The sequence below is a fragment of the Ostrinia nubilalis genome, chromosome 24, assembly GCF_963855985.1.
Source record: "Ostrinia nubilalis chromosome 24, ilOstNubi1.1, whole genome shotgun sequence".
Classification (NCBI taxonomy): Eukaryota; Metazoa; Arthropoda; class Insecta; order Lepidoptera; family Crambidae; genus Ostrinia; species Ostrinia nubilalis.
Window position 1 is genome coordinate 3,943,472 of NC_087111.1, and position 12,732 is coordinate 3,956,203.

Genomic DNA, 12,732 nt, shown 5'->3' on the forward strand with positions numbered 1-12,732 from the left:
CATTTTTTGGAGAAATTTATCAAATAACCAAAAAAACACGAATTTAAAAGCAGATTTTTTTCAAAAAGTATCATTTTTTATTATTTGTTGGCCTTTTTTGTGTATTTTATGTGTTTTTTTAATATCGCCTGTTATTTAGCATTATTACTGATTTATATTATATCAGGATATACCGCTTAGTTTAAAAGTTATTACGTTTTCTTTACAATAAGTAATTGGAAGAAAAAAAATTCAAAAAAAATTTTTGACCTCTTTTTTGTCGATAAAATAGGTCTAGTTTCATCTATTTTCATATGTACACTTTAACGTGACTCACACTGTATAATAGTCTATACAAATAAAGAAATTTTGACTCTGACTTAGCTGTCACGAACAATTTGACGCTGACTGTACGTACAGCAGACATTTTTTGTTTGTATAGGGGACTGAACCTGTTTGTGAGTCATACCGCATACTGTCTGTTGCTTCGATCGGTTATGAGTAATGTATTAGTGATACAGTTCTTACCCTGTTTCATAGAAATTATTATTTGCGTTTAGAGATAAATCTGGTTAAACTGTGTTTTGGGGAACTGGGATTTTTAGGGTAAAATGTTTTTGAAGTTCCAATAATTTATTAGTTTTAGCAAAAACAATGATGCACCGTCAAATTTAATTTCGATTCAGCCTAAGACTGGGAGTGAATGCTACTTTTATGGTACTATTTTTTGCCCGCGGTTTCGCCTGCGTGAAATATTGTATGTCACAGAAAAACTTTACCGCGCGCGTCCCTGTTTCAAAATCCGGGATAAAAACTATCCTTCTTCGGAATTCAAACTATCTCTATAGCAAATTTTATCAAAATCGGTTCATTTGTTTTGGTGCTAGGTGTGAAAGCGTAACAGACGGAGTTATTTTCGCATTTATAATATTACTTTTATGGGCATTGCCTGAAATAAATACCTTTTATTTTATTTTTATTTATTTTATTTGTTAGTAGGGAAAGTAAAGTATCTATACTTATTCTATTAGAATAAGTTTACCGTTTGAACACTAATGGAACCACACCGGGATTTAATTAATAAATGAGAATAAAAAAACTTTATTTGCTATACATAGAACATCAAATCTTCTACAAATGAAAGAATAACACTTTTAAGTATTTAATTTTGAATAATATGGCAACCCTAGCAAGGTCGTATAACCTGTCAAGTGTCTGGTGACTACAATGATTACTATCACACAGATTCACGTCAGCCTTTACATTTTTATTGCAATATCGCTCGTATTACAACTGAATGAGATGCTACAGTGTAAAACTTGATATGCTTTTGGTATTATTCTCTACAGTGTAACAGTCTTTCTGCTATTCAGATATTGGAGATTGGACTGTGCTGATGTGACTCAAATGATTTGGTGTTTAATTGACTTTTTATAGGAAAAGTGGCATGCGAAACTTAATACAATCCCAACTGTATCTTTTATGATATAAAACAAAAAAATATCTTAATTAAATCGGTGAAATAACTTACTAAAAGCATAAATTGAGATATTTATAGTTTTTTTATTAATTGTCAATTTTGGTGAAGTGTTTTATTGAAAACCTTGAGGAATAAATTCATTGACTTTTTTGTTATTTTAATAATGAAATAATAACTTTTAGTGATTCTTAAATAGGTACTTATTTCATTATTTTATTAGTAAAAATATTAATATTATTATTTTGTTATTCGCATGAGACTTTTTTCACTATCAATTTTATTGTAAATTAAATTGTTGTTAGGTGTGTGAATAAGGTTTATTTTCTGTAAATGAAAGGTAAGAGGTAAGCACCTTATAACCTTAACTTTCTGAGAAAACATTCTTTATTTCATTTATTAAATATTAATATTTTATAATAATTTTCTAAAATCCGAGACAGCTAGGTACATAATTTGATTAACGACCTGAAAATTACAGTAAAAAGTATTTTTATCACACAAAATAGGTATTTTGTATTAGGCACTAGCTAACTACATTATGTGATTACTTTTCAAATGATTGATTGCCTACTAAAGAGCCCTAAAATATAGCTCAATTAGAGTTAAAACCGAACTCTACATGAGTCATATAGATTTACATACTACATTATACATACAATCAATAATAACAATTAGATAAAACTTTTCTTAAAAAAGTTAGTTGAAATAGATAGTCATAAACGGCATAGCTATCTTATCAGCAATGTTATGTCAACAATCTGAAGTGTAAACATTGTTAAACTGCGCCAAATTACTCTCAGTAGGGAAATAACTCGCTTCCGAGGCGCGGGAGATCCCAAACGAACTCGTGAACCCATTATCAATACTTTGCGTCATAGCAAACGAGCACCCGTATCTCAAAGTCTTAAGGTTCAAAATAAATGTACAGTTAACGATGAAACAACGGTTGAAGTTACTATAAAACGAGAAGTAAACGCTGTAGTGCATCATTCAAAACAAAACACAGCGTTCGACTGTTCGAAAGAATTCGAAGTTTGAATTTAAACTTTTTAATCGTAAACATGAACTTCGCAAAGGTTTTCTTCTTCGTCTTCGCTCTGTTCCTGGCCATGAGCACTGTTTCTGCAGCGCCCAAGTGGAAGATTTTCAAGAAGCTTGTAAGTTATTCCTTTGCCTATTTTTATGTAAAAAAATTTTTTTTTCTGAATTTAAAATTTAATTTTTGGAGTTCGAATGTTCAATGACTGTCACAAAAACAGCTTAAAAATATTTTTACTCTGGAATATTGTGACAGGTCCTATCATTGTAAAGATTTTTTACTTTTACATAACAAAAGACAACGTGTTTTACCGAAAAATATATTTCGTATTTTTTAAAATAGCATTTTAATCAAGGCCTGATCGAGACATGTTTAGAGTCTAAGGCTGAGTTGCACCAACATACTTTAACCGTAACTATAACAATAACCGGTGTTTTTGTGTGGAGTTTGACGTAAGATGGTGCAACTCAGGTTTACTATTCTTACACTCTACGAGTTACAAGAACTCTTGGTAATTTATCATTGGTTTTAACATTATTTCTTTTGTCTACAGGAGAAAGTTGGTAGAAACGTCAGGGATGGCATCATCAAGGCAGCACCAGCTGTCCAAACGGTCGGACAAGCGGCCACCATCTACAGGGGCGGGAAATAAACTAAATTACAAACCTCCTTTCTCAATTGCGTTGCTAAAAAAACTAAAATGACACTGGCAAGCAATAGTCATAAAACCTACGGACGCCATAACGAAAAAAAAAATGTTTTCGATTTGACAATAGAAAACAAAACACTGCGGAAACTATTCGAATGTTAGCAACATTTTAAAGGAGTTAGGTTCATAGTGTAATACTCAATAATGAAATTAATTTATTGTAACTCATTAAGCTGCCATACAAAGAATCTGTACATAGTATTAATTATTAATAAGTTAAATAAATAAATGACTTAAGTATTAAAGTTAATTCTTTTATTTCCCTTACAATAAAGAGGTAATCTAGTAAGTAGGTAGGGTACCTATTTTTTATTAACCTAGGATCTATGGTTTTACTCATCGAAATGATTAAAACTGCACCATGGTCCAGTAGTTGAGTTGTAAACATTCGACACAGATTAGCTATAGGTAGATTTAGGGTTAAACTCTTGGATAGGACACATTTACGTAACATTGCATCGCTAAATTGCAACATCTAACTTTAACCGTAACTATAACGATAACCGGTGTTTTTGTATGGAATTTGACAGATTTTTGACGTTTGTTAAAGTTAACGTAAGAAGGTGCAAACCAGCCACGACAGTACTTCGGAGGTCTTACTAGTCAAGGGCACAAAAGTACTAAACAGATTTTAATGAAACAAAAAGGTTGACTGGAAGATAATAATTAGTTTTTAAGCCATGTTAATTTTTAAGCAATCCCAACTAATATTATAAATGCGAAAGTAACTCTGTCTGTCTGTCTGTCTGTCTGTCTGTCTGTCTGTCTGTTACGCTTTCCCGCTTAAACCTCGCAACCGATTTTGATGAAATTTGGCATAGAGATAGTTTGAGTCCCGGGAAAGAACATAGGATAGTTTTTATCCCGGTTTTTGAAACAGGGACGCGCGCGATAAAGTTTTTCTGTGACAGACAAAATTCCACGCGGGCGAAGCCGCGGGCGGAAAGCTAGTATAAAATAAGTTAATAAAAATACTCATAACAACATCATTAAAATGTGTTTGTCTGTAATTTTTAGCTGATTTGCAAATTGCACCACTATAATTTAACTGACTATAAGCGCATAACCGGTGTTTTATAAATGTTTGACAGACTTGACGTTTGTCAAAGTTAAAGTAAGATGGTGCAACCCAGCCTTAATCAGAGTAAATACAAATGAGTAGGTCATCTTCATAGAAACGCCCGAGCGCGGTTTGTATGTGAGCGCGCCAATACGTATGCGGCGCGCACGCACACACTGACAAAATTTAGCGTGGATTTAGCGGTGAGGTGCGCTGAATTTTTTCAGTGTGTGCGTGCGCGCCGCATACGTATTGGCGCGCGCTCACATACAAACCGCGCTCGGTGCGTTTCTATGAAGTTGACCTACTCATTTGTATTTACTCTGCCTTAATCACTGGAGTGTTTTGGTAAGTAAGTGACTCGAGTTTAGGGAAGGACACCTCGTTTCTTGTCACAACACAACACGACTTGAAGAGGCTGAAACGGAGTAAAATTAAATATTGGTATAGGAACCCATCTTGTCTGAAGTTTGAGATAGGTACGGATATTGATATTGGTTAGAAATAAAGATTTTCTGTGACACTCGTTTCAGAAAAATAAATACGTTCCCTTATTTCTCACCAATCCCTAGGCTGAAAATTTTCACAGAACGTTTAAATGTAATTGTTTGAGTTACAAATCAATCAAATCGAATCAAAACAAAAAAATGAATTCAGTTTAGACCAAGACTTTGGCATTAATGACCGTTTTTACTTCTCAGCTGAGGAACGTTTACTGCTGGACAAAAGCCTCTCCCAATTATTTTTCTACAGCGGACGGTCCTTTTTTTTTTTGCGTCGGGAAATGCTTTGCGTATGCCCACTGGCTGATGGGGACAGTCAGTCAGGGGGTTATGTGGGACTCTCCCCGCCGGGAGGGCGGGGCCTACCCACTAAAACCCGACGGTGTTTTCCGGGGCCATTGATATGAAGCCGCGAGTTATTGTCCTATTGGACATTCGTCCGCGGCTCACAGCGGACGGTCCTGCGCTGCCCGCATCCCCGCATCCAGGTACTTCCCGAAATCTTCACTAGATCATCGGTCCTATGAGTTAGAAGCATGACTTAATATCTAACTTACCAGAACGTTCATTTTACTATCGATTTTTGACTTAACTTTCCCCTGGGACAAACTTGACCTTCACTGGTTGGGTTTTTATTGGCGGTCAAGCTGTAGATCCTGGCTACACAGGAGTTGCAGCGGTGGGAACGAGAGGTGGGAATAGTCCCGTATCGATTTTTGACAGATTCATATTAAGAGATACGCATCACGTCCGATCCAAATCCGTCAAAATACGAATCTAGAAAACTATCTAAAGAAATCAGATCTAGTGCGTATACCTACATACCTACTACCATACAAATACATAGTTCTAGTAGGTACTACTCTGAACCGAGTTTTCACGGATTCGGTCACATAGCGCTAAACCGCTCTTAGGCATTGTTCTTACTGCCTTAAAGACCTGAGGGAAGGTTTGGGCTATAATTAATATGAATTTATTATCAACTAGTTTTCCGCCCGCGGCTTCGCCCGCGTGGAATTTTGTCTGTCACAGAAAGACTTTATCGCGCGCGTCCCTGTTTCAAAAACCGGGATAAAAACTATCTATGTTCCCGGGACTCTAACTATCTCTATGCCCATTAAAATCGGTTCAGTGGTTTAGGCGTGAAAGCGAGACAGACAGACAGACAGAGTTACTCTCGCATTTATAATATGAGTATTATTAGTATAGATTTGCTCTAACACATGTGCTATAGTAATTTTCACATTTATAATATTAGTAGAGTAGAGAATAAGTTTACCGTTTGAACACTAATGGAACCACACGGGGATCTTATTAATAAATGAGAGAAAAAAACTGTATTTGCATAGAACATAAAACATCAAATCTTAGCACATAATACAAATGAAAGAATAACCCTTTTAAGTATTTAATTTTGAAATATGGCAACCCTAGCAAGGTCGTATAACCTGTCAAGTGCCTACAATGATTATTATCTCACAGATGCACGTCCGCCTTTACATTTTTATTGCAATATCGCTCGTATTACAACTGTATAAGATGCTACAGTGTTAAGCTTTATATGCCTTTGGTATTATTCTCTACAGTGTAACAGTCTTTCTGCTATTCAAGTATTGGAGATTGGACTGTGCTGATGTGACTCAAATGATTTGGTGTTAAAATTGATTTTTGAAAAGGAAAAGTGGCAAGCGAAACTTAATACAATCCCAACTGTATCTTTTATGATATAAAAACAAAAAAATATCTTAATTAAATCGGTGAAATAACTTACTAAAAGCCTAAATTAAGTTATTTATAGATATATGTATTTATAGATTTTTTAATTAATTGTCAATTTTGGTGAAACCTTGAGGAATATTTTTTTGTTATTTTAATAGTGAAATTTTAACTTCTAGTGATTCTTAAAATGTAGGTTTTCATTATTTTATTAATAGAAATATCATTAATAATTTGTTTTTCGCATGAAATATTTTTTTCACCATCGATTGTAAATAAAATAATTGTTGTTAGGTGTGTGAATAAGGTTTATTTTCTGTAAATGAAAGGTAAGAGGTAAGCACCTTATAACCTTGACCTTCTGAGAAAACATTATTTATTTCATTTATTAAATACTAGCGGCCGCCCGCGACTTCGTACGCGTGGATCCCGTTTTACCCCCTTCATCTATCTTACGCGGTTTAGATTTTTTCATACAAATGTTTTTTCCCGCTAACTCCCGTTTCCGTGGAAATTTTGCAATATCCTGTTGTAACTAAGCTTTGAGTTTACTAAGGTACCTGCATGCCAAATTTCAAGCGTCTAACTTAAGCGGTTTAGATTTTTCATACAAAAGGTAATTTCCCGCTAATTCCTGTTCCCGTGGGAATTCCTAAGTATACTATAACCTGCCCAGGAGTATGAAGAATAATTGTACCATGTTTCGTTAAAATCCGTCAAGTAGTTTTTGTTTCTATAAGGAACATACAGACGGACAGACAGACAGACAGACAGACAAAAATTTTACTGATTGCATTTTTGGCATCAGTATCGATCACTAATCACCCCCTGATAGTTATTTTGAAAATATATTTCATGTACAGAATTGACCTCTCTACAGATTTATTATAAGTATAGATTAATATTTCATAATAATTTTAGAAAATCCGAGATAGCTAGGTACATAATTTGATTAACGACCTGAAAATTACTGTAAAAAGTATTTTTATCACACGAAATATGTATTTTGTATTATATTTACTTTGTAGGCACTAGCTAACTACATTATCCCACCAAAAACATTCTGTAAAAAACTAGCCAAGTCTCGATGGAGCTGCTTGTTTATCTCTAAAAAGTAATGAAATCTAGACAAAGTCGTGCCAAGTCTATGGTTCCTTACTGCGATTTCTTTATTATTATAGTTAATGTTGTGTGACTTGGCCGTTGAAGGGTGACAAAACCAGGTGCTCCATGACACCATTGCACCAATCTGTCGCCAGAACCGCTACCCATTGACGATGGAAAATTGCCACTTGGAAAACGTTGATTCAACAATAACCAGTCAATTGTAGGCTTTATAAAGCTGCGTATTTCAATAATACTTATGTATGATTATCTTAATAAAGATTGTTCAACGGCCAAGTCACACAACATTAACTATAATAATAAAGAAATCGCAGTAAGGAACCATAGACTTGGCACGACTTTGTCTAGATTTCATTACTTTTTAGAGATAAACAAGCAGCTCCATCGAGACTTGGCTAGTTTTTTACAGAATGTTTTTGGTGGGATTTCACTTATTTTTGTAGAAAGTGGCAAATTTTTTTAACGTCGTCGTTTTATCGATTTTTTTTTACGATATTAAACACAAACTCAACGACCTTTAAAATGGACAACGAATCAGAATTGTTTTAATAACATGACCTTAGCGAACCTTACAATATAATAAACGAAATCAACGAAATGCAAATTACACAACATTCAACTTAATCGACGGGGGGCTCTGGAAAGGAAAAAAATCTGGACACCACTTGCTAGTGCTAGCGCCATCTAGCGGTAAGCGATACAGGCGAACACCACGGTGCCGGAGTAGTATTGATTATGAATGTGGTGTTACTCCAGATCTTCGATTTTCCTAGTTTTTATAGTTTTCCCTTTATGTGGCCATTAAACCCTAACTCTGTACCAAATTTCAGCTCTCTGAGTTTATGGGAAGTACTAGTTCTATTTTGATGATCATCAGTGAGTGAGTGAGTGAGTGTCGTAAATGCGAAACTTTGCTTTCGCTTAACTTCGGAACTAAATGACCTACAGACTTGAAATTTTGGATTTTAAGTATGTGATTATAGCTTACTAGATGACGAAAATTTCTGCGTTCTGGTCTTATCCAGAGGTTCTCAAATAGGGGCCTGAAAATGCGGCGAAATGGTTCCAGTAAAGATGGTACGGCAGTGTTTGCTTCGCGCTCGACTTGGCGGGGGCACTCCCGTGCCCCCAGATTATGTGATTACTTTTTAAATGATTGATTGTCTACTAAAGAGCCTTAAAATATAGCTCAATTAGAGTTAAAACCTAACTCTACATGAGTCATATAAATTTACATACCACATTATTTCAACAATGACAATTAATTAAATACAACATTTCTTTAAAAAAGTAAGTCTAATTTAGATAGTTTGTCATAATAATATACGGCATAGTTATCTTATCATCAAAGTTATTTAAACAATCTGCAGTGTATACATTGTTAAACTGCGCCAAATTACTCTCAGTAGGGGAATAACTCGCTTCGGAGGCGCGGGAGATCCCAAACGAACTCGTGAACCCATTATCAATACTTTACGTCATAGCAAACGAGCACCCGTATCTCAAAGCCTTAAGGTTCAAAATAAATGTACAGTTAACAATGAAACAACGGTTAAAATTACTATAAAACGAGAAGCAAACGCTGTAGTGCATCATTCAAAACAAAACACAGCGTTCGACTGTTCGAAAGAATTCGAAGTTTGAATTTAAACTTTTTAATCGTAAACATGAACTTCGCAAAGGTTTTCTTCTTCGTCTTCGCTCTGTTCCTGGCCATGAGCACTGTTTCTGCAGCGCCCAAATGGAAAATCTTCAAGAAGCTTGTAAGTTATTCCTTTGCCTATTTTTATGTAAAAAAATTTTTTTTCTGAATTTAAAATTTTATTTTTGGAGTTCGAATGTTCAATGACTGTCACAAAAACAGCTTAAAAATATTTTTACTCTGGAATATTGTGACAGGTCCTATCATTGTAAAGATTTTTTACTTTTACATAACAAAAGACAACGTGTTTTAACGAAAAATATATTTCGTATTTTTTAAAATAGCATTTTAATCAAGGCCTGATCGAGACATGTTTAGAGTCTAAGATTGAGTTGCACCAACATACATTTTGTATGGAGTTTGACGTTAAAGTAAGATGGTGCAACTCGGGCTTATCATTCTTACACTCTACTAGATACAAGAACTCCTCTTGGTAATTTATCATTGGTTTTAACATTATTTCTTTTGTCTACAGGAGAAAGTCGGCAGAAACGTCAGGGATGGCATCATCAAGGCAGCACCAGCTGTCCAAACGGTCGGACAAGCGGCCACCATCTACAGAGGCGGGAAATAAGCTAAATTACAAACCTCCTTTCTCAATTACGTTGCTAAAAATCTGAAATGACACTGGCAAGCAATAGTCATAAAACATACGGACGCCATAACGAAAAAAAAATTGTTTTCGATTTGACAATAGAAAACAAAACACTGCGCAAACTATTCGAATGTTAGCAACATTTTAAAGGAGTTAGGTTCATAGTGTAATACTCAATAGTTAAATTAATTTATTGTAACTCATTAAGCTGCCATACAAAGAATCTGTAGTACAGTCGCAGAATGAAAAGGTTCGTCACCTTAGTGTCGGTTTTCGCTTGCACTAGGTACTGTAAGAGTCAAACCTGCCAACATAACAGTGCAAGAAACAGAGCTGCTAACATTTAAATAAATATGACGTTTGCTAACGAATAAGGTTTTGCTTGTTTATTTTTCTATCCCATCAGTGCAATGCATGTTACAAAATGTAGTTTTTTTTTATATAGAAATAACAATGGCAGGTTGAACCAACAAGAAGGTTTTATTTAGTTTATCAATCATAATAATCTTCTTGACAAGATAAATCGACTTTGATCTGAATAATTTTGAACTTTACTGACGAACAGTTAAAGATTATTTTCTCTAACTCGAGATTATTCTGTAACATAGTTTCAAAAGGTAATATGTGCTCGCGATTCGTTGAAGGAATCAATTTGAAAACTGACGAACCTTTTCATTCCGCGACTGTACATAGTATTAATTATTAATAAGTTAAATAAATAAATGACTTAAGTATTAAAGTTAATTCTTTTATTTCCCTTACAATAAAGAGGTAATCTAGTAAGTAGGTAGGGTACCTATTTTCTATTAATCTAGGATCTATGGTTTTACTCATAGAAATTATTAAAACTGCACCATGGTCCAGTAGTTGAGTTGTAAACATTCGACACAGATTAGCTATAGGTAGACTTAGGGTTCAACTCTTGGATAGAACACATTTACGTAACATTAAGGCTAAGTTACAATATCTAACTATTTACGTAACATTGCAACGCTAAATTGCAACATCTAACTTTGACCGTAACTATAACGATAACCGGTGTTTTTGTATGGAATTTGACAGATTTTTGACGTTTGTTAAAGTTAAAGTAAGATGGTGCAACCCAGCCAACACAGTATTTCGAAGGTCACCTGAACCATGCTGTAAAGTATTTAGTACTAAACAGATTTTCATGAAATAAAAGTTGACTGGAAGATAGTGATTAGTTTTTAAGCAATGTAAATTTTTAGGCAGTGTTTAAAAAGTTACTAAATACTCATTCATTGTCATCATCATCTCAGCCATAGGACGTCCACTGCTGAACATAGGCTTTCCATGTTTTCTTTTCTTTCTTAGTTTTTCCATTACAACAGCATTAAAATGTGTTTGTCTGTCATTTTTAGCTGATTTGCAAATTGCACCACTATAATTTAACTGACTATAAGCGCATAACCGGTGTTTTATAAATGTTTGACAGACTTTTGACGTTTGTTAAAGTTAAAGTAAGATGGTGCAACCCAGCCTTAAGCAGAGTAAATACAAATGAGTAGGTCATCTTCATAGAAACGCCCGAGCGCGGTTTGTATGTGAGCGCGCCAATACGTATGCGGCGCGCACGCACACACTGACAAAATTTAGCGTGGATTTAGCGGTGAGGTGCGCTGAATTTTTTCAATTGGCGTGCGCTCACATACAACCCGCGCTCGGTGCGTTTCTATGAAGATGACCTACTCATTTGTATTTACTCTGCCTTAATCACTGGAGTGTTTTGGTAAGTAAGTGACTCGAGTTTAGGGAAGGACACCTCGTTTCTTGTCACAACACAACACTGCTTGAAGAGGTTGAAACGGAGTAAAATTAAATATTGGTATAGGAACCCATCTTGTCTGAAGTTTGAGATAGGTACGGATATTGATATTGGTTAGAAATAAGATTTTTTTTGTGACAGACCAATTTCTGACATGGAAACTACATGGAATCACTTACATGAAGTTGTTTCCACGCGATCTTGTGTGTACTAAGGAATTTGTTAGTAACAAAAAAAGTGGCATCATTTTAAAGATTAAACTTTTACCTTTAAATTGATACCAAATTTATTTAAATCACAACAGTATTTAAAAAGATATCGCGGCTGATGTGAAGAAGTAAGGAAAAAGACATGTATCAACTGTTTGATACGTCGCGAGTTGCGGCCCATTTACCCCCTATAAAAACACGTGTTTTCGGATTTTTGCTTTCACACGTTGATCCATACACATCTCAGCTTCTTTTGACACTTTACCTGGGATTCTACACCTGCAGAAGCAGCACAAATCCTTGCACTATTGCAAGAAGGGCTCAGCCAGCGGGCTGTCGCATGTCAGCTCCACATAAGCCAGTCCTGGGTTTCAAAAGTTTTAAGACGCTTTCGGGAGACTAGTGGCTTTATCCTGAGACCAAGTTCTGAACAGCGCCAGTGCACATCGCAGAAGGATGACCGTTTTTTCATGTCAACCTCTCTATGAAATCGTCATTTGACTGGTATCGACGTCTAGCAAGAGCTCAGAAATGTTCGTAGGATAGCTGTTAGCGTGTGGACAGTTCGTCTAAGATATAAGCAATAGAATTTGACTCCAAACAGGCCTGCCATAGGCTCGAAACTGACGGCAGGTCACCGATAAGCACGCTTTCAATTTGCTCGTACACATCTCGATGGGAAGTCGAGCAAGCCACCCCCATAAGCCACTGTTTCAGCGAACCAGCACTGCACAAATCGCTCCCCAGGCTGCCTATAGACCCGACCTCTTCAACTGCTGCACTGCAAACACAGTCTGCATTCATCGGAGAACAAAACTCGCCTCCATTA